The sequence below is a fragment of the Chiloscyllium plagiosum genome, chromosome 16, assembly GCF_004010195.1.
Source record: "Chiloscyllium plagiosum isolate BGI_BamShark_2017 chromosome 16, ASM401019v2, whole genome shotgun sequence".
Taxonomy (NCBI): domain Eukaryota; kingdom Metazoa; phylum Chordata; class Chondrichthyes; order Orectolobiformes; family Hemiscylliidae; genus Chiloscyllium; species Chiloscyllium plagiosum.
The window spans coordinates 34385071-34404951 of NC_057725.1; the positions used below are offsets into that span (position 1 = coordinate 34385071).

Here is a 19881-nt window from a genome sequence, read left to right on the forward strand (position 1 = left end):
CAAGAACTTATCGATCTCTGTCTTAAATATACTCAATGATCTGGCCTCCGCAGCCTTCTGTGGCAATGAATTCCACAGATTCACCATTCTCTGGCTCCAGAAGTTTCTCCTCATCTACATTCTAAAGGGACTTCCCTTTAATCTAAAGCTCTACACCCTCGGGTCCCCATCTCTCCTGCCAATGGAAACATCTTCCCAACATCCACTCTGTCCAGGCCGGTCAGTATTCTGTAAGGTTCAATCAGATCACCCCTCATCTTTCTAAACTCCATCGAGTATAGTCCCAGAGTCTTCAAACGTTCCTCATATGTTAAGCCTTTCATTCCTGGGATCATTCTCATGAACCTCCTCTGGAGCTACCCCAGGGCCAATACATCCTTCCTGAGGTATGGGGCTCTGAATTGCTCACAATACTCTAAATGTGGTCTTATAAAGCCTCAGAAGTACATACATCCCTGCTTTTATATTCTAGTCCTCTCGAGATGAATGACAACATTGTATTTGCCTTCCTAATTACCAACTCAATCTGCAAGTCTACCTTAACATGATCTTGGACTCGGACTCCCAAGTCCCATTGTACTCCAGATTTCTGAATTTTCTTCCCACTTAGAAAATAGCCCGTGCCTCTATTATTCCTTCCAAACTGCATGACCTCATACTTTCCCACACTGTACTTCATCTGCCACTTCTTAGCCCACTCTCCTAACCTATCTAATAGATAACTGTTGGTAGTTTTACTGGAGGGTCGCCATGCCTCAGGTGAGGGGTGACTTTTAGAAGGTAAGACCTCCATGGTAAATTCAGCTGGTACAGGTTTCATGCAAACAGAGAAGGAGAACATTTTGGAAAATAAAATTTCCCGACTGAGGTACAGAAATGTGGTATTAGAACATTGGCGGTGGCAGGAGAAAACAACTATACTGTGACAAGTCTTTGTACCCAAGTTGCCATTCCAAAAATGAACATCGAGTTCTATAACAGAAAAAGCTGACACAGAGTGTAATGAGGATACAACAACGGAAAGTAAAGTGTTATAAACAGGAGTCATACTCAAGTGTGTGATTTTGAGTGTACTTTACAGTGTGGGCACCTGTGACTTTGTACAAAGGGAATCTAGTTTTGTTGTATATTTTGCATAAAGTGAGGTCTGGTTTAAAATCGGTGGATAATTAATTCAATACATTGGACATAATTCATCTTCCACTTTAAAGTTATTTCTGTTCTTATCTTTGTATTTTTCCATTGATGGTTTAGCAATATTTCCATTGAAAAGTGTCATTGCAAACTGAAGTAGGTAGTTTCAATTCTAAATCTAAACATAGTTTTATAAACAATTGATGGAGGGCTTAGATTATAGTTTTTTTTGTTTACTCTAGATAAAACTAAGGTAGTGCATATTATTTATGCATTTACAGTATGATAATATTTGTAATACAACTTCAGCGGTGTTATAGGATTTGCTCATATTCCAGTTTCCTTGTAAGGGATGTTATCGATTCAAGTCCAATAGATTTGTTATTAGCCAAATCCAAAGAAAGAACCTGCATTTACATAGCATTTTTTATTACCTTAGGCAATCATAAAGCATTTTACTATCAATTAACTATAATCTGAACTGCAAATACTGTTGTAACACAGAAAAGCACAGCAGCCAACCTGAGCATTGAGAGCTCCCACAAAAACAATAACAACTAACCAGGTAATCAATGTTAGTGATTGAGGAATAAATATGCACAAGGAAACCAAAGAGAATTCTCCTGTTCTTGTGGGAGCCTTCGGTTCACCATCTCATCTGAAAGTCAGCAACTCCAATAGTGGAGCCCACCTTCAAAACTACATTGAAGTGTCAGCATAGAATTTGTGCTGAACTGGAGGGTTTTCAGTTTTGTGTGCAAGAACGCTGATGTCAGGGTTAAAGAGGTGTCACAATGTTGTACGGTGTGGGATTTTCCTCAAATTAGCCAATTAATGGCTAGAGATCAGACTTGCTATTCACAGAAAGACAGTGGCTGGGCTCTCAAAAGTGGACAACCAATAGGAGACAATCCAGTTCCATTGGAAGGAGAAACCGGTTTTCCAGATAAGACATATAGTACTCTCATGATGGAGAAGCCCATTTGTCCAACTTCTTAAAACTTATAAATAAAGGTGCCCTCAGTAGGCCACCACTATGGACAGGGAAGCCAGTATGGGGAAAACCTGCCTGGAGTGTCACCATCTTCTTTCAGCCCCATTCTCCCACTGGGAGGGTCCCTCTAGAAGAGGGAACTAGTCCCTGATGCCTTTTAGCCTCTGACAGTAGGCCTGAGGTGGCTATTAAAGTCCAATAATTATTACCACTAATATTGCAAACAGCTAGCCCAGCTCTCTGCCATCTGCTTCTCAGAAAATAGTCGGGCCATGACAGTGCCAACAAACCGGCAAACTTCCATTACATGGATTTTCACAGTTATCGCTGCCTCTGCACTTGACCCAAGCTGGAGTTGAAACTCCTTTCCAACATCTCTGGAATGGGATGTGAGAATGTTCCTACAGAGTTAAAGATAACACAATTCTGCATGTAAAAACAGAAAACACTGGAGATACATGATTTCACCAACCTGTAAGTTCCCCTCCAAGCCACTCACCACCCAGACTTGGAAATATATTGCCATTCCTTCAGTGTCATCAGGTCAAATTTGTAGAACTGGAAATGTGTTGCTGGAGAAGCGCAGCAGGTCAGGCAGCATCTAGGGAACAGGAGAATCGACGTTTCGGGCATTAGCCCTTCTTCAGGAATCCTTCCTGAAGAAGGGCTAATGCCCGAAACGTCGATTCTCCTGTTCCCTAGATGCTGCCTGACCTGCTGCGCTTCTCCAGCAACACATTTCCATCTCTGATCTCCAGCATCTGCAGACCTCATTTTCTCTTCAAATTTGTAGAACTCCCAACTGAATGGCATTGTGAGTCCACCTATACCAAATGGACTGCAGTGGTTCAAGAAGGGAGCTCATCACCACCTTCTCAAGGATGACTAGGGATGCACAAATGCTGACCAGCCAGCAATAACTATATCATAGAAGTAAAAAAAGCTCAGCAAGTTTGGCAGCATCTGCAGAGAGAGAAACAGTGTTAATATTTTGAGCTCTGAAGAGTCATATTGGACTCAAAACATTAACTCTGTTTCTCTCTCCACAGATGACATTCTGAGTATTGCCAGCATTTTCAGTTGCTGTGTCTGACTTCCCATCTACAGTAGATTAGATTACCTACAGTGTGGAAACAGGCACTTCGGCCCAACCAGTTCACACTGACCTTCTGGAAAGTAACCCACCCCCCTCTGATTAATGCACCTTACACTATGGGCAATTTAACTTGGCCAATTCACCTGGCCCACACACCTTTGGACTATGGGAGGAAACCCACGCAGACACAGGGAGAATGTGCAAACTCCACACAGTCAGACACCCAAGGCTGGAATCGAACCTGGGACCCTGGTGCTGTGAGGCAGCAGTGCTAACCACTGAGCCACCATGCCAGCCTGCAAAGTATGTTGCTTTTACTCAACTCTGCATGTTTGATAATATCATTAAATATCTTAGTGGCTCCAAAATATCGAGCTCTGCTTTTTATGAAATTCAAGGGTTGTATTGGTACATACAACATATAATTAGCATGTCAAATGAAAAGACACATTTTGGATTTGCAAATTACAATTCAAAATGTGATATTGCTGTAGAAATTAGAAACTGTAGGTCCTAACTTTACAACAGTCGAAAAATACAACTGGCTTTAGAATATCATATTGATGACCAGTATTCGTTATTTCTAATTTACATGCATCAGTTTAACAAGTCCCTGTAACTGGAGCCCCACAAGTCATATCTTATGAAAATCTAGATACAGTGACCAATGGGTTAAATCTAATCATGGTTGAAATATAATTTCACCTAAAAAAGACTTCAATTTATTAAATACAATTTATTTTCTTACATCACATTTTTTCTTACTTTTCCAAACTAGAATCTTGTTTAAATTATTTAATAAACACCATATACGGTCATTCAAATACTGAGTGGGTTTGACTTTATTTAATATAAATTTATTTTAATGCTTTAGAAGGGAATCTTTATTTTCTGGGGTGTGCAAGGGGTTGGGGCAAAGGGAGAAGTTGTTAAAGCAACTGAAATAACATAAACTTGTGAAAATCTTGAATGAAGATGATAATTAACATTGGATCTTCAAATGCAATTCAATGTTATTGTGTTACAAAAATGTAAATATTGGATTTAGCTCCTTTCACCTTTCTTGCTCTCTGTTCACTGATTTTAGCAAACAGCTAATTCCTACTTTTATACTCAACACATCAAATTTGATAACAAGGACCAAATGATCCTTTTACTCTTGCACTGATCAGAACAGGAAAGTAAAAGCTTCGCTCAAGCATTGTCTTCATAGCTGAGTGAGACAAACATTATCAAATCCTGCCAAATGAACAAAGGTCACCAGTTTAAAGAAATTGTGTGGTTTGGCAAACTAACAGTTAAAAAATTAATTCAGCATCATTTTACAATCTAGGGATTTATCAGTTAAAAACTCAAACTGAAGTACCTTAACCTTGCTCCAAGCTGAATTAATGATGTCACTCTAGGGTGATTAATTATTTTTAAATAGTTCCTGCCTTTCACACAGCGTTTGACGAGCATGATGTTAAATATTCTATCACACCTGCTTTGTATCTCAAAGTGGCTGCCATCAATAACCCACAGTAGTCTCCTTGATTATTGTTAAGCATTTTAAGAAATTTAGCATTCAGAGGGTGCCAACCATTGCAAAAAGAACTTCCATCCTCCCTGGGTAATAGCAAAGCTGAAAGAGTTACACGCAGTGGAAACTGCAAATACTGCACTGGCATTACTCTCCATTACAGAACTGCTTTCCTCTCCCTCCTTTTGTTTAGAATCAAATTGTCAAAAGCTTTTTCAAGCATATTGTAAAGTCTTCATACTTATCATGACAGTATTAGCGTAGTTACTAAATTTTTCCTTCATTCCAACAATGCTGCCACTCATGATGTTGCATTCTGGCCGCAGCAGGATCGCATTTGACTTTAGTGTGTTCTTTCCTTACTAATTGATTTTGACACATATAAACCAACTAAATAAGGAGTAGCTATGAACCTGTAGAATGATTTTGTCTGACTTTATGACATTTCATTCGTGCATGCACTATTAACTCTTTCCCTGTCAACTGAGCTGGAAAGATTCCAAAAAGTTGATTTGTAAAAAAAGATTTTCCGTCATACCTCATTTATACATAATTACATATAACTTGATGAAGCCACTGTGGTCTTTTTCAACCACACTCTGAATCTGACAAATAGACTTTTTGACTTGCTGGTCATTCTTACTAGATATTCAGAACTGTTCATTGCTATTTCCAAAAAGAAAACAATTCCTTCCTTATCTCCTGCAGGTTGGAGCTCCTGCGGCAGTATTCTCCATAAAGGGTCCAACATCCAGTGCTGGATGACAAAAATTTCCTCCAATGAAATATTGGAAAACTGAGCAATCTTCTTCGAGCCTTATCACATGCTCCATTCCCTAGCTGCTAACTCAATCCTTCTCCTTTACAACAATCTAGGCCAGACTGTTGACAATATTGATGTTGCATTTGACACAGGGTTAAGCTTCCAACCACATATCTTTCTCATCATAAGACTGTTCCTCCACTTCTGTAGTATTGTTTGAATCTACTCCACTATTCAAATGAGCTCCTAGCTGATTTCTCATCTTTTCATAAATTAATGTTCAACAAAAACTTCACTCCAAAATTCCCGTTTGTCTATCAACTCTGAGCTAGCTATCTAATTTTTGCTCCCACTTGAGCGACACCTCAATTTTAACTGTGTTAGACCAGACTAAACCCACCCAAAATATATGAAGGAGATAGCCTAGATCCTAACTTTTTCTTATTTTAAAGGCAAATGTGTTCCAGATGCAATTAAATTGGTCAAATCACCAGGCTTAAAGCAAAACACACTTTATTCATACTTCATTCATAGCTGAGGTACAACAAAAAAAGGAATGAACTTGACTCTATTAGAAAACAGAATAATAGATTATTTAACTACTAAACAATAACTCTTCCAATGTAGTAACATCCTATAAACACATTCTTTGCAAAGACAAAATCAGTAAAATAGATTGTTTGTGTAATTCTAGCAGAAGGGAGAGAACCCCAGCCTTTAGTTGTAATAGAGAAAGGAATAAGAGCTTCATATCCAGCTTCAAGAAACTCCAGCTCAATAGCTACTGAAAGTTAAAACTAAAAAGAAAAATGCCGGTTCTGTGGGAGCTTGACACTACCCATTCAAGGTGCTTCCAATGTTCCACTTTAAAAAAAACCTACGGCCTTGCAAGCTTCTTACATTTTGGCTTTGCAGCAGACTGCTCATCACCTCTGCCTCAACATTTCTTCATAAAAAAGGACAAGTACACCTGTTAAAGCCATTGTGTCATCATACCTGAAATGAATGAACCATCAACATACAAAGACAGTTTCATTTTCAAAAACTTACACTCTTAGTACAATATGATATGTATAATTACATTGACTCTAAGCCAACTTATTATCCGTGCCAACTTCAGAGGGTTAAGTCTTTAAGGATGTTGTTTAATTGGAAAAGCATTTCCTCTATCTACATCATATGTAATTAGTTTAGTACTTCCCAACTTATTCTGATATATCTTCCCATGTGACTATAATTAGTCTTTCAAATTGTTTTGATTTTCCTCTAGAAGATAACTCAATAATTTACCCTAATTTTTTGAGACCTTCCTCATTGTCCAATGTAATTTAAGAAATGTCCAATACAGAATCATCTGAACTTGGTTCTTCATTCTGTATAGTAACCAATAACATATTCTCCTTTTGCTTTCCTTCCCTATCAAAATACCTTTTGAGCAATTCACAATACAGAGTTTGAGAGATTTCTTTCTATCTGGTGTTCTTATCAAATAATTCAACTCACTGAATTTCCTTTTGATTTTATAAGACCCACTAAACATTGCCTTTAAAGGCTCAACAACCACTGGGTGTAATACTATTTCCACTATTAATGTTAGGAAATTTTGGTTTCTTGTCTGCTTCCTGTTTTCATCACACGCTGTGCAACTGTTAAATGCTATCTAGCCAGTTCACCCGCTTTATTTAACCTTTCCCTACAATTTGCCACATAGTCTAAATATGTGGTCTCTGAATTCTGACTCATTAATTTCTCATCAATTAATTTCAATAGTCCTCTCACCTGACGCTCAAAAATTAGTTCAAATAGACAAATTTGGTTGATTCATTAGGTGCATCCTGAACTGCAACAAGTACAAATGGAATTCCTTTATACCAATCCTCCGGATAGTCTTGACTACAAGCCCTCAGTGAAATCCCTTTAAAAGTTTGATGCCACCATTCTAATGCTCCCTGCAATTTTGGATGGAATGCAGTGGATTTGAATTGTTTTACTCCTAAGCTATCCATAACTCCCTTGAAATATTTTGATGTACAATTTGACCCTGGATCTGATTGTATTTCTGTGGAGAGTTTGTATCTAGTAAAAAAAATTGAGGAACATTTCTGCATCCTTTTAGACATGATACTGTGTTATGGAATTACCTCTGGATACATTCATTATGGTCAACAAATACTGATTCCTACTTTTTGTTTTGGGTAGGGATCCTACACAATCCATTAAGATTCTTGTAAAGGGTTCCTCAAATATGGAGATGGAGATGAGAATTAAGGGTGCTGTTTATCACCGCCTGAGGATATCCAATTACCTCACACATATGACATGTCCGGCAAAGGTCAAAGGCATCCTTATGTAGTCCAAGCCAATAAAAACGGTTTTGTATTTTGGTTTGAGTTTTCCTTACTGCCAAATGACCTCCGGCTGGTAATTCATGTATTACCCACAAGACCTCGTTTCTATTGCTCACCAGTAGTATAACTTGAAATTCTGCCCATTTCTCATCTGCCTGAATATATGATGATCTCCATTTCCTCATCAAGACTCCATTCTGGAATACACTCAGATTCTTTTTCTGTGTATGCTTATGATACAGCTGCTTTAGTTTTTCATCTTTCTGTTGTAATTCAGCTAATTTGTCTAAATTTAAAATTTAAAATATTTACTTTGTCCCCCACCTGTTCTTGTTTTTTTTCTCAACCAGTTGATCAAACATAGTTTCTGATAATTGAGCTTCAACATCCTTATATTTAGTCTTGGATTTCTCCTCCTGCTTCCACCTATGGCTTTGAGACCTTGTTACCACACAGGCAGGAAAATCCCAGGATATCCTTCCTGTAACACCTCAGTTTCTTGATTTTCCACTGGCATTTCAACCACAGTAGGCATCACACCCACCTGTAATACAGCTATATACTAAGGATAAACCAAAAGTTTCTCTATTACTCCTACCACCACTTCTCCACTTTTCACTTTTCACCAGACTCACTTTATATAATGGAACACTGCCCTTTCATGTTGAGTCCCACATATTACCACCTTTTCTGGTAATACTCCTTCTGAATTTTACATCTCCTCATCTTTCAAAGATAGACTTGCTCAGTATCTTTTAAAATTTTAATTTCTTTACCTGCTCCTCCTGGCATATGTGAGTAAACATTGCCTATGTAAGTAAATTCTTTCAAGGGATCTGGCACTTTCTTCTTAATCAACTCCTTTTGCAGCTTTAAAACTTCCATTGTGTTTTTCTTTACCACTTCTAACAAAATTCACTGGCTTATGTTGCTTATCCACATCCGTCTTCACAATACTTTTTCTAAGCCACCAACACTGCAACCTCACATGTCCTATTTCTTACAGTGGAAACACCTGAGCTTTTTTTACTTCTCTTTCCCCTCATGGGTTTCTTTTTTACCCTGTGGTAAACTATCTTTACTATCTTTAATAAGATCTCCTTTTCACTTACCACCTGAATATTTCTCTTTTACCCAATTTCTATCCCTCACAAATTAGAATTGATATCAGAAGCCAAACTTTGATTATAAACCAATTCTTGATCATAGGCCATTTCCACTGCTAGACTGGCACTCTTAACTCTCTAATCTTCTACAAAGGGTTCTCACGACTTCAGGAAATAAATTTTTGAACTCCTCCAAAATAATCGGCTCTCTAAGAGCATCATACATTTGATCTGTTTTCAATGCCTTTCTTCACCTACCAAAATTACTTTGTTTGATCCTTTCAAACTCTGTATATATTTGAGCAAGTTCCCTCCTTGCATTCCTGAAACGTTGTCCATAGGCTTCTGGCATTGTCTCATCAAACGCCCCAGATACCTCCTTTGATAGTGTTGCAAATACCTCACTAGCTCTACCTACCTGGATCAAAAATACTCACATGGTCATTTCATTTGTTTAGCCAATTTATCAAATGAACTGATTAGGGATAGTCAATATGTCTTTGTGTGTGGGAAATCATGTCTCATGAACTTGATTGAGTTTTTTGAAGAAGTAACAAAGAGGATTGATGAGGGCAGAGTGGTGGACGTGATCTATATGGACTTCAGTAAGGTTTTCGATAAGGTTCCCAAAGGGAGACTGGTTTGCAAGGTTTGATCTCATGAAATATAAGGAGAACTAGCCATTTGGACAAAGAACTGACTCAAAGGTAGAAGACACAGAGCGTGGTGGTGAAGGATTGTTTTTCAGACTGGAGGCCTAGGACCAGTGGAGTGCCACAAGAATTGGTGCTGGATCCACTAGTTTTCGTCATTTATATAAATGATTTGGATGTGAACATAGGAGTATAGTTAGTAAGTTTGTAGATGACACCAAAATTGGAGGAGTAGTGGACGATGAAGAAGGTTACCTCGGATTACAACAGGATCTTGATCAGATGAGCCAATGGGCTGAGGAATGACAGTTGGAGTTTAATTTAGATAAATGCAAGGTGCTGTATTTTGGGATAGCAAATCTTAGCAGGACTTATGCACTTAATGGTAATGTCCTAGGAAGTTTTGCTGGACAAAGAGAACTTGGAATGCAGGTTCATAGCTCCTTGAAAGTGGAGTCGCAGGTAGACAGGATAGTGAAGAAGGTGTTTGGTATGCTTTCCTTTATTGGTCAGAGTATTGAGGAGTTGGGAGGTCACGTTGCAGCTGTACAGGACATTGTTTTGGCAACTTTTAGAATATTGTATGCAATTCTGTTCACCTTCCTATCAGAAGGATGTTGTGAAACTTGATAGGATTCAGAAAAGATTTACAAGGATGTTGCCAGCATTGGAAGATTTGGGTTATAGGGAGAGACTGAACAGGCTGGGTTTTTTTTCCCCTGGAGCATCAGAGGCTGAGGGGTGACCTTATAAAAGTTTATAAAATCATGAGGGGCATAGATAGGATAAATAGACATGTTCTTTTCGCTGGGGTGGGGGAGTCTAGAACTCGAGGGCATAGGTTTAGGGCGAGAGGGGGAAAATATAAAAAAGACATAAGAGTCAAAATCTTCACTCAGAGGGTGGTATGTGTATGGAATGAGCTGCCAGAGGAAGTGGTGGTGGCTAGTACAATTGCAACATTTAAAAGGCATCCCAATGGGTATATGAATAGGAAGGGTTTGGAGGGATATGGGCCAAGTACTGACAGGTGGGACTAGATTGGGTTGGGTTATCTGGTCGGCATGGACGAGTTGGACCAAAGGCTCTGTTTCCATGCTGTACATCTCTATGACTCCATGACTCTGAATGAAAAAGGCTTCGACATCCTTTTCATTTGGCAATGCTTGGACATACTTAAACAGATTCCCACTAGGCCTTTGGTAATGATGGGATTACACTCCATCATGGTCCTCATCACTACTCATACTTTTCAACTCTACCTTCATTTCAAGTTGACTTTAAGTTTTCAGTTCCCACCTCTCTTTCTTCTGCTGGGGCCTTCCTTTCCTTTCCTTTTTTCTTTGCAATTGAATTTTAGCCATTTCCAAAGAGTACAATGGCATTTCTGGCTATCGTAAATGTTGAGCTATTGTTGCAATTACCTCCCTTTTTTGTATGGACAAAGGCAACTCCAACTCCAGCTTGACTGCCAAATCAAAAGCATTATCTTGCTCACCTTCTGTAAAACTCCTAAAGTGACTTCTTCCACCCCCAGGAAACTCTTAGTGACTGAAAGAGCCATTATTACACAAGACACATCCTATTTAAGCCAACCAAATTCAACACCCAAAATTGGTATACCAACATTTAGCACTCACTGCCTTTGAGTCCAATAATCCTAAACCGAACGTGGAATTAGAGGTTTTGATCCCAACAAGAGCCCCCAGTCATTATGGACCAGACCAAACTGCCTTAAAATATATGAACGTTTTCTTCTTCTTTTAAAGTTTCAGCAAGTGCCAGGCATTGCTTTTCAGATGCAATTTGATTGGTCAAACTACCAGCCTTGAAGCAAAACACACTTTATTCATACACTATAGTTAAAATATAACAAAAGAAATTGGAATACCTTGACTCTATTAGAAAATTTAACAGAATAACAGATTATTTAACTACTAAATAGCAACTTTTCCATCCTAGTAACATCTTGTAAACACACATTTAGCAAAGGCAAATTCAGTAAAAGAGCTTGTCTACATGCTATTCTAGCAGCAGGAAGAGAAGCCTAGCTTTTAGCTGTAACAGAGAGAGGAATAAGAGCTTCCACATCAGCTTCAAGACTCCAGCAACTGCTTCTAAAAGCTAAAACTGAAAAAAATCCGGGTTCTATGGAAGCGTGCCTCCACCCATTCTACAGTCCTCATTTCCACCTATTCAGACTGCTTCTATTATTCCAACTTTGAAACAAAACCCCAAGGCCTTTCAAGCTGTTGACTTTATTGGTTTTGTAGCAGACTGCTCAGCACCTCTGTCTCTAACTTCCTTCTTAAGAAAAGGACAAGACAAAATACATCTCTTAAAGCCATAGTATCATTACATAACCAAGAACAGAAATTGTTGGAGAAACTCAGCAGATCTGGCATTATTTGTGGGAAGAAAGCAGCATTATTATTTTAAGTCCAGTGACTCTTCATTAGAATGTTTAAATGTTCTCATCCTTGTTTTCAATCCCTTGTTTGTGCTTTAAGCCTCAACAATGTGCAAACATGACAGACCAGTTTTAATTTTAAGGAGGAGTTTTACTTCCAATGTTTTAAATCATCTGCTCATATCCTTCCAGCTTCTAGCTTTTGGTTTAGTTTCAGGCTCCTGCTGAAACTTGGTTTGATTAATAGCACAGTGAAGACAGAAACAAACAGTTAAACATCTATTAATTGAACAATTGAATACTACTCAAGCCAAGGCATCTCCTCTCCCTATTTCTGTAACCTCTACCAGCCCTTTTACAATTTGGAATATCTGCATTTTCTGAATTCAATCTTCTTGCAAATCTTCAATTGTAATTATTCCACCATTGACATTGGCTTGCATTGGCTCTAAGCTCTGGAATTCCCTCTCCTCTCTCAACCTGACTTTTTCTTTTTAGACGCTCCTTAAAATTTATGACTTTGACCAAGTTTTGGCTCATCTGCCCTAAACTGCATAATGTAGTTTGGTGTCAAGTTTAATTTAATCACACTTCAGGAATTATGTTAAATGTGTTACGTAAAAGCATGTCGCTGTTGAGGAATTTGATTGCAGGATAAGCCATGGCTATGTCCAGTCCTGCCTTTACACAGCATCTACATATGGATACTTTACAGTACTGTATCACCAAATGAATAGTAAACTGACATTTCTCTGCACTACCAGGGATCAGTTAATTTAGAACACAGTGAACAATCAACCCATAACTTTGTTTGTTTGTGAAATTCACTGTGCAACAAGTTTCTCAACCATGTTAACATCTCTTCAAGCCAGCAGTTTTAAACAAGGAATTGTATCATCGGTAGGTTCAACAAATAAGGAGCCTTTCACTTCAGCTTAAAAGCTTTGAAAACACCACAACGATTTTGCGAATTTGAGGTGATGAGGTTGCAAGATCATCTGGAAACCCATCCACTGACTGCTGTGGAAATCGTTCCTAACTATTTTAACTTCTGGACCTTATTAATATATTATTAGTCAAATTGTATAATTGATAAATGTGACTGCCAGTTTCTGGAAAATCAGGTAATCCTATGCATGCGTGGAGAGAGTTATGGTGAACGAGATTCCAAGAGAGTCACTTAGTTCTGTCTCAACAAAGTACAGAAAAAGAAATAGTCAAGATTTCTGGACAACCTGTTTTTCATCTGAATGACTTCCATCTGATGAGAAAAGCTCAGGTGATTCCCTACTCAGGCACAAGTTAAAATTGTAGTCAGTGCCAACCCAATTGACTGACTCCACTCTAAAAATTTAACAAAGAGCCCTATGGTTTTCAATTCATTGCATTTGCCACCTGTACAGAACTGACTAAATTCAGATTCAGTACAAATTTGGTGAGAAATCAAATAAAAACTCATCCCACCATTTATACTTGCATCAAATGAATTAAAATTCTTGCCTTCTGTCTTAGGCTCACATTAAAATATGTAGAACAGATTTGAAATCTCAATTTTTAGAGCTTATCTTCTCATTGAAATGCTTTCACATAGGAACTTGCTTCTTTCTTTAAAAAAAACAAACAAGACATCAATAAAATTGTTGCAACCTCTCTAAAAAGTAATACTGATGAAATAACTATCTAAAGAGGCAAATCTTAATTATCATTTCAAATTGCATTCTATGAAAGCACAACAGTTCTTCAATCACCTTGTCTACTGTGCCATGCAGCCTCATGAATCCATCATCAGCCTGTTAATTCATCAACAATTTCTTTGGCAAATGTGGTCAAAACATACAACTATAACCATCACTGCACAAAACTGTCAAGTTTTCCTACACCCTTTCTCTCAATGAGGTAATGTTGACTCACTGAGGTTGCACATGCAGGAAGGAACAGAGTGAATTAGGTGTCAAGCCATGTTGCCAATGGCTCCCTAGTTTGTGATTTACTGCAACCTGACAGCTTTGCTGTTGTAATATGACTTATTCCTGCTATTGAGGGCAATCAAATTGTCACCGACTACAGTGCAAGAGTACAATCCTTGCTCAACTGTACAAAAATATCAGTAAAATGACAAACTAAGCTTATGCTCAAGAATAAAGTCATAATTACAGTTATTTAATTAGTACCCAGCAAACAAGGGTCAGGGAATCTCATGATTACAGTTATTCAATTAATGGCAAGAAACTTCAAGAAGCGGCATGAACACAAGGTTTAGAATTGCTGGATCTCTTGAAAAGACATTAACTGTCTTTTTTAGTCTATTTTTAATTATTATTGTCATCCATAGCTTGGTATTTCACTTCTATCTCAACTTCCAAGGATTTTTTTAATCCAATAATCCGACAAATGGCCTTTCATAATCATTATGTACAACAGTACAGAATTGCCTTGAAAATGTTAAACTGAAGTTGTCATAGAGTCATAGAGTTATACAGCACGGAAACAGACCCTTCGGTCCAACTCGTCCATGCCGACCAGATGTCCTAAATAAATCTGGTGCCTTTTTCCAGCATTTGCCCATATTCCTCTAAACCCTTCCTATTCCTATACTCATCTAGATGCCTTTTAAATGTCGTAATTGTACCAGCCTCCACCACATCCTCTGGCAGCTCATTCCATACATGCACCACTCTTTGTGTGAAAAGGTTGCCCCTTAGGTACCTTTTAACTCTTTCCTCTCTCACCTTAAACCTATACGCTCCAGTTTTGGATGACGGCACCCCTTGTCTCCTTACCCTATCCATTTCCCTCATGATTTCATAAACCTCCATAAGATCACCCCTCAGCCTCTGTCGTTCCAGGGAAAATAGCCCCAGTATATTTGGCCTCTCCCTGTAGCTCAAAAGTTCCAACCCCGGCAATATCCCTGAATATCTTTCTGAACCCTTTCACAATTTGAGCCATTATTCCTATAGCAAAAAATAATACTTCTTGGAATATTTGATCGAGTATTCTTTAGATTTTCATCTTCACCACCTTCAAGTCATCGTAAGTTTTGAAAACAAAATTGAAGAAAACAAAGTAGTGAAAAATTGATCTTGTACATAAATGCGAGGTGCTGCATTTTGGGAAAGCAAATCTTAGCAGGACTTATACGCTTAATGGTAAGGTCCTAGGGAGTGTTGCTGAACAAAGAGACGTTGGAGTGCAGGTTCATAGCTCCTTGAAAGTGGAGTCGCAGGTAGGTAGATAGGATAGTGAAGATAGTGGTGTGTTTTCTTTTATCGGTCAGAGTATTGAGTACAGGAGTTGGGAGGTCATGCTGCAGCTGTACAGGACATTGGTTCGGCCACTATTGGAATATTGCATGTAATTCTGGTCTCCTTCCTGTTGGAAAGATGTAAAATTTGAAAGGGTTCAGAAAAAGTTTACAAGGATGTTGCCAGGGTTGGAGGATTTGGGCTATGGGGAGAGGTTGAACAGGCTGGGGCTGTTTTCCCTGGAGTGTCGGAGGCTGAGGGGTGACCTTATAGAGGTTTGCAAAATTATGAGGGTTATGGATAGGGTAAATAGGCAAAGTCTTTTCCCTGGGGTCAGGGAGTCCAGAACTAGAGGGCATAGGTTTAGTGTGAGAGGGGAAAGACATAAAAGAGACCTACAGGGCAATGTTTTCACACAGAGGGTGGTACTAGTGTGGAATGAGCTGCCAGAGGAAGTGGTGGTGGCTGGTACAATTGCAACATTTAAGAGGCATTTGGATGGATATATGAATAGAAAGAGTTTGGAGGGATATGAGCCGGGTGCTGGCAGGTGGGACTAGATTGGGTTGGGATATCTGGTCGGCATGGACAGGTTGGACCGAAGGGTCTGTTTCCATGCTGTACATCTCTATGACTCTATGACTACATGAATGATTGCACACCTTTATATTCATTTCCTAGTCAAACTGGACTGCAATGTTACATCTGTTAATGGCTACTGACAGATGGACGTGTGGTGGAGTACATCAGCACTAACTGAAGTTTGTCATCAAAGAAAATGAAGTGTGACCCTTTGTTCTAATGTCAAATTAGTAAAACGCATATAGCGCTGCCACTGAATTTTTGGTACAGACAATCTCTATATGACTATTATTTTCTCTTGTAATAAGAGTACGACTAATGGAGAATGTGCCAAACAAACAAACAGTTCGATTGCCAACTTTTGACCTGTGCAGGATATGATGTACATCCAGTGGGATAGTATTTATGGTATATAATTTACACTAAATCTCTCCTCTACATCACCCCATGTGCTTGTTTATTAATCTGACCATGGTATGCCCATTGTATTCAGCAACTTATCACACTTTGGGCAATGTATTGATTATTTTCTATGCATATTTAAGTGAATATTTAAGGTGATGTTTACCAACTTTGTTGAGACTTTAGAATAATTCCAAATTTACCAGAAAGGAATGAAAGCTTTACAAATTACCTGTTCTGGAACTTTTTTTTGGAAAACAAGAGAAAGGGTTACTGTATGTTAGTATATTGCCAAGCAATATAAAATCGGACCGTTAAAACTATTATTATAAAAACAGAAATACAAACAAGCTGAGACAAGCTGAGAATTCATAAGGCCAAGTTAATGTTGGGTCTAAAAATATAATCTTGGTTTGAACTTCTTTTCATGCTGTGGAAAAATGTTGGGTACAATAGTGTGCTGTCAGAGGAACAATGTTTACATTGACAGGGGTTGGAGGGCTGAGTGCAGCGTATGAAAGCACAGGTTGTTCCCTTTGGAGCAAAATTTTCCTGAGTGAAAACCTGTGGCTCGCATACAGTTGAGACACAGTCTTTTTACAGGCGATGTGTAAAAACAGTCATTTGCCATAGTTTAACTTTCCATGATTTACAGCCCGCTTCGATTTTTTTTCGCCTGACGAAAGATAAGTTCGAGCCGTAACCTTGTGTTGGGGCCTATTACTGATAAGGTGAGCTTTATTAATGGTGGATAAACTTTTTTTTAAATCAAGAGATACAGCAGGGATGGGTAATCCTTGCACAACTGTACAAGAGTAGACATACTCTCGCAAAATCAAAAACTTAAGAAAATTAAAGTGGTTTTATCAGTAAAAGTACACCAAGATTTCCCAAATAAAGATTGCTCATGGGTTAGCAAGGACATGAAACAGAAATGTCCTGTTTTTACATTGAAATCTCAAATTAAACCTCATTGTTCAAATACAGACAAAACATTTATTTTTAAAAATCTCTATTCCGATTCTTTTTATCTGTTGTTACTGTGTAATGAATCCTAACTGGCTAGTCATTATTTAAAAGACCACTAGCTTTTAAAATCTTTTTGAATTTTAAGAATTATTCTATTGTGACTAGTTACTACTAAATAACTCCATGCTGTACTCTAATAATCCATTATACCTTTTTGAAGGCCGTCAGTTAAAAAGAGTTGACTAATTTACTATTATGTTACTTTTATTATCATTTTGTTTTTTTTTTCAAAAAGCCCTCAAAATGACACGGTGATAATTGGGAAAGGGATACCATCGCTTTAAACACAGCACAGCAGCACGCCTATCACCGAGGCAGCAGTACAAGTTACCGTGATATTAAATTACCTCAGGGTACGTTCAGCTCAGAACTGATTGCAATCATGAATGTCACTCATCTCCAAACCAGTCACATCGTCCCACAAAAAGATTAAAATAAAACCACAGCGCATTCTGAAATATTCAAATAGCGTGAATCAAGTAGACAATTTTGAGATTTATTACTGAGAAGGCACAAATGTACTTGGAATTATTTTTAAAACATCTAACTGATAAGCCTGACTGACCGGCTGACAGACTTGCCCACTAAACAACTGAGGTTCACTTACATAGCGTCGCCGTTCTCCCACTTTCCTTTTCTGCTTTGGCCTATCGCAGCATCCAGCACTTCAGAACTTGACGGCATAACACCTCAGGGTCGTCTTGCCTACCTTATGAATCACTGCAAGCCATTGTCACTGCGGCCGAGCTCTGCTTGAATCGCTGATTGAAATAAACCACCCCAAACCTTTTCTTGTACTCATCCACAGGAAGGAAGGCGAGGGGGTGGGGGGCGGGGGTATGGATAAACTTATTCAGGGCTCCTTTGATCAATAAAAAGTAGCCTTTCCTCCTCACTAACCAAAAAAAAGGAGAAAGATACAATTGATCCAAGGGTGAATAAGTGGCAAGTCTTTCGGAAGAATCAGTGCCTAACGTGGCTTCTGCCACTGCTGCCTTAGTTAAGCAAACTTTACAGCCAATCGAGCCATCATCCAATAGTGCCTATTTGCTGAGCAACAGTGGAGCTTTGTGGTTTGCCTCACAGTTGACAGTAAGTTATGAGCCCTTTGTGAGCGCAGGGGAAGGAAAACAGAGATCGGAATTTGGCAGGAAAATATAATACTGAATTCTCCTGTCTATGGAACCTGAATTTTCGTGAAAACAATCAAGCATTGTTGAAAGAAAGAAAAGCAACTTTGACAGATGAAATATAGAGGGGCCCTTCTAGGAAAACAGTAAACAAAGCGCCATTCAGGCCAGGTCCATTTTGTCATTTATAAAGATAGTTTCTTCTGTGTGGTGCGAGTTTACAGCAAAGAGCTCAAATTCAACAAATCAAGTGTAAAATCTCCCACAGCCCACATTAAAATGGCTAGCAAAAGAGAGAGAGAGTGAGAGAGAGAGATGATGCCAAAAGGAGGGGGGGGGGGGGGAAGAAAAAAAACAAGTTTCTCTGATTGAGGGAATAATTAGTGGATAGGGTAAAAAGGAAATCTGAAAAAAAAACACACTCACAAAAAGGCAAGCCAAAATCAAAATGCTAACAATTGCAAATTAAACTTGGCGAATTTAGCCAGCCACCGGAAAGGAGATGAACGCAGAACATCATTGCATGCAGAAATGTGAAAAGGAAGTGGGCATCGTGACCATTGTTTGGAGCACTGTGCCTTATTTTGTGGACTCTAGCGCATCGATTAACCATGAAGTCATTGCTGGCAACAGAAAGCCAGATACTTGAATTGGTACCACTGCCCTTCAAACATCTGGGATGCTTCAACAGAGTGGGCCAATGTTCCTCCACAAACCTTGCATCCTTTTCTAAAAACAAAAATAAGTGCAAGTTTGAACTGGGTTCAGGCACACATACTGAAAAAGAAAGACTCTCAGCATGTCGCACAAAGAAAAGAGGTTTTGTGCCCTTTTCGTGCACAAATCATAATTAGATTTCTGCTGAGACAAATTGAGGAAATTACCTTGAACACTGTTTCGATTAAACTGCTCTGTGCTCATAACAGAATGGACAATAGTTCATTAGTTACAGCAAGGCCCTCCTCTACTTACGTTGTTCTGAAAAATTGATCTAATTTGACTAAAAATAACAAGAAGTGGACATTTGGCCTTCCCGTTGTTGTTGCTGGAATTAACTGTCAACACTTTGCAGCAAAGAAAGTCCAGAGGAGAGAGAATTTTACTGCCATAGTCCACTGACACATCACTTGTTAAAATCAAATACTAACTGTTCTACCCAAAACAGCCATAGTTATTAATGAAATGAAAAGCCTTGCAGACCACACCCACTATTCTTAGTAGACTGAAGTCTTGTATTATGCAAATAAAACAACATGAAGTAAAATAATGGATATAGGCAGCTATTAATTACAGAGAATGATATATTTAGTAAAATTATTTAAGAAATTTAAAGCAAGGAAAACTAATGGAAAACGTTTCATATTCCTTCAATTCGTCACTGATAATTAGTAAAAAGATTTAATTTAAAACACTTAATTAGGGAAATTATGAAGCCACCTATGTTGGAGTGTGCATTAGTGAGCATTT

At 38.5% G+C, this 19881-nt stretch overlaps 1 protein-coding gene across 7 annotated transcripts in view; it reads right to left on the bottom strand.

Annotated features, from left to right (window-relative positions):
* The window catches only part of sox6 (SRY-box transcription factor 6), a 411688-nt gene that overhangs the window by 339538 nt on the left and 52269 nt on the right, over positions 1–19881 (bottom strand). The window contains exon 1 of one of the 7 annotated variants that reach the window (XM_043705795.1): positions 17892–17952. The exons of the other annotated variants lie outside the window; for them this stretch is intronic. The gene's annotated coding sequence lies outside the window, so the exon portion shown is untranslated. Of the gene's footprint in view, positions 1–17891; positions 17953–19881 lie in introns of those variants that run through there. 7 annotated transcript variants of the gene reach the window in all.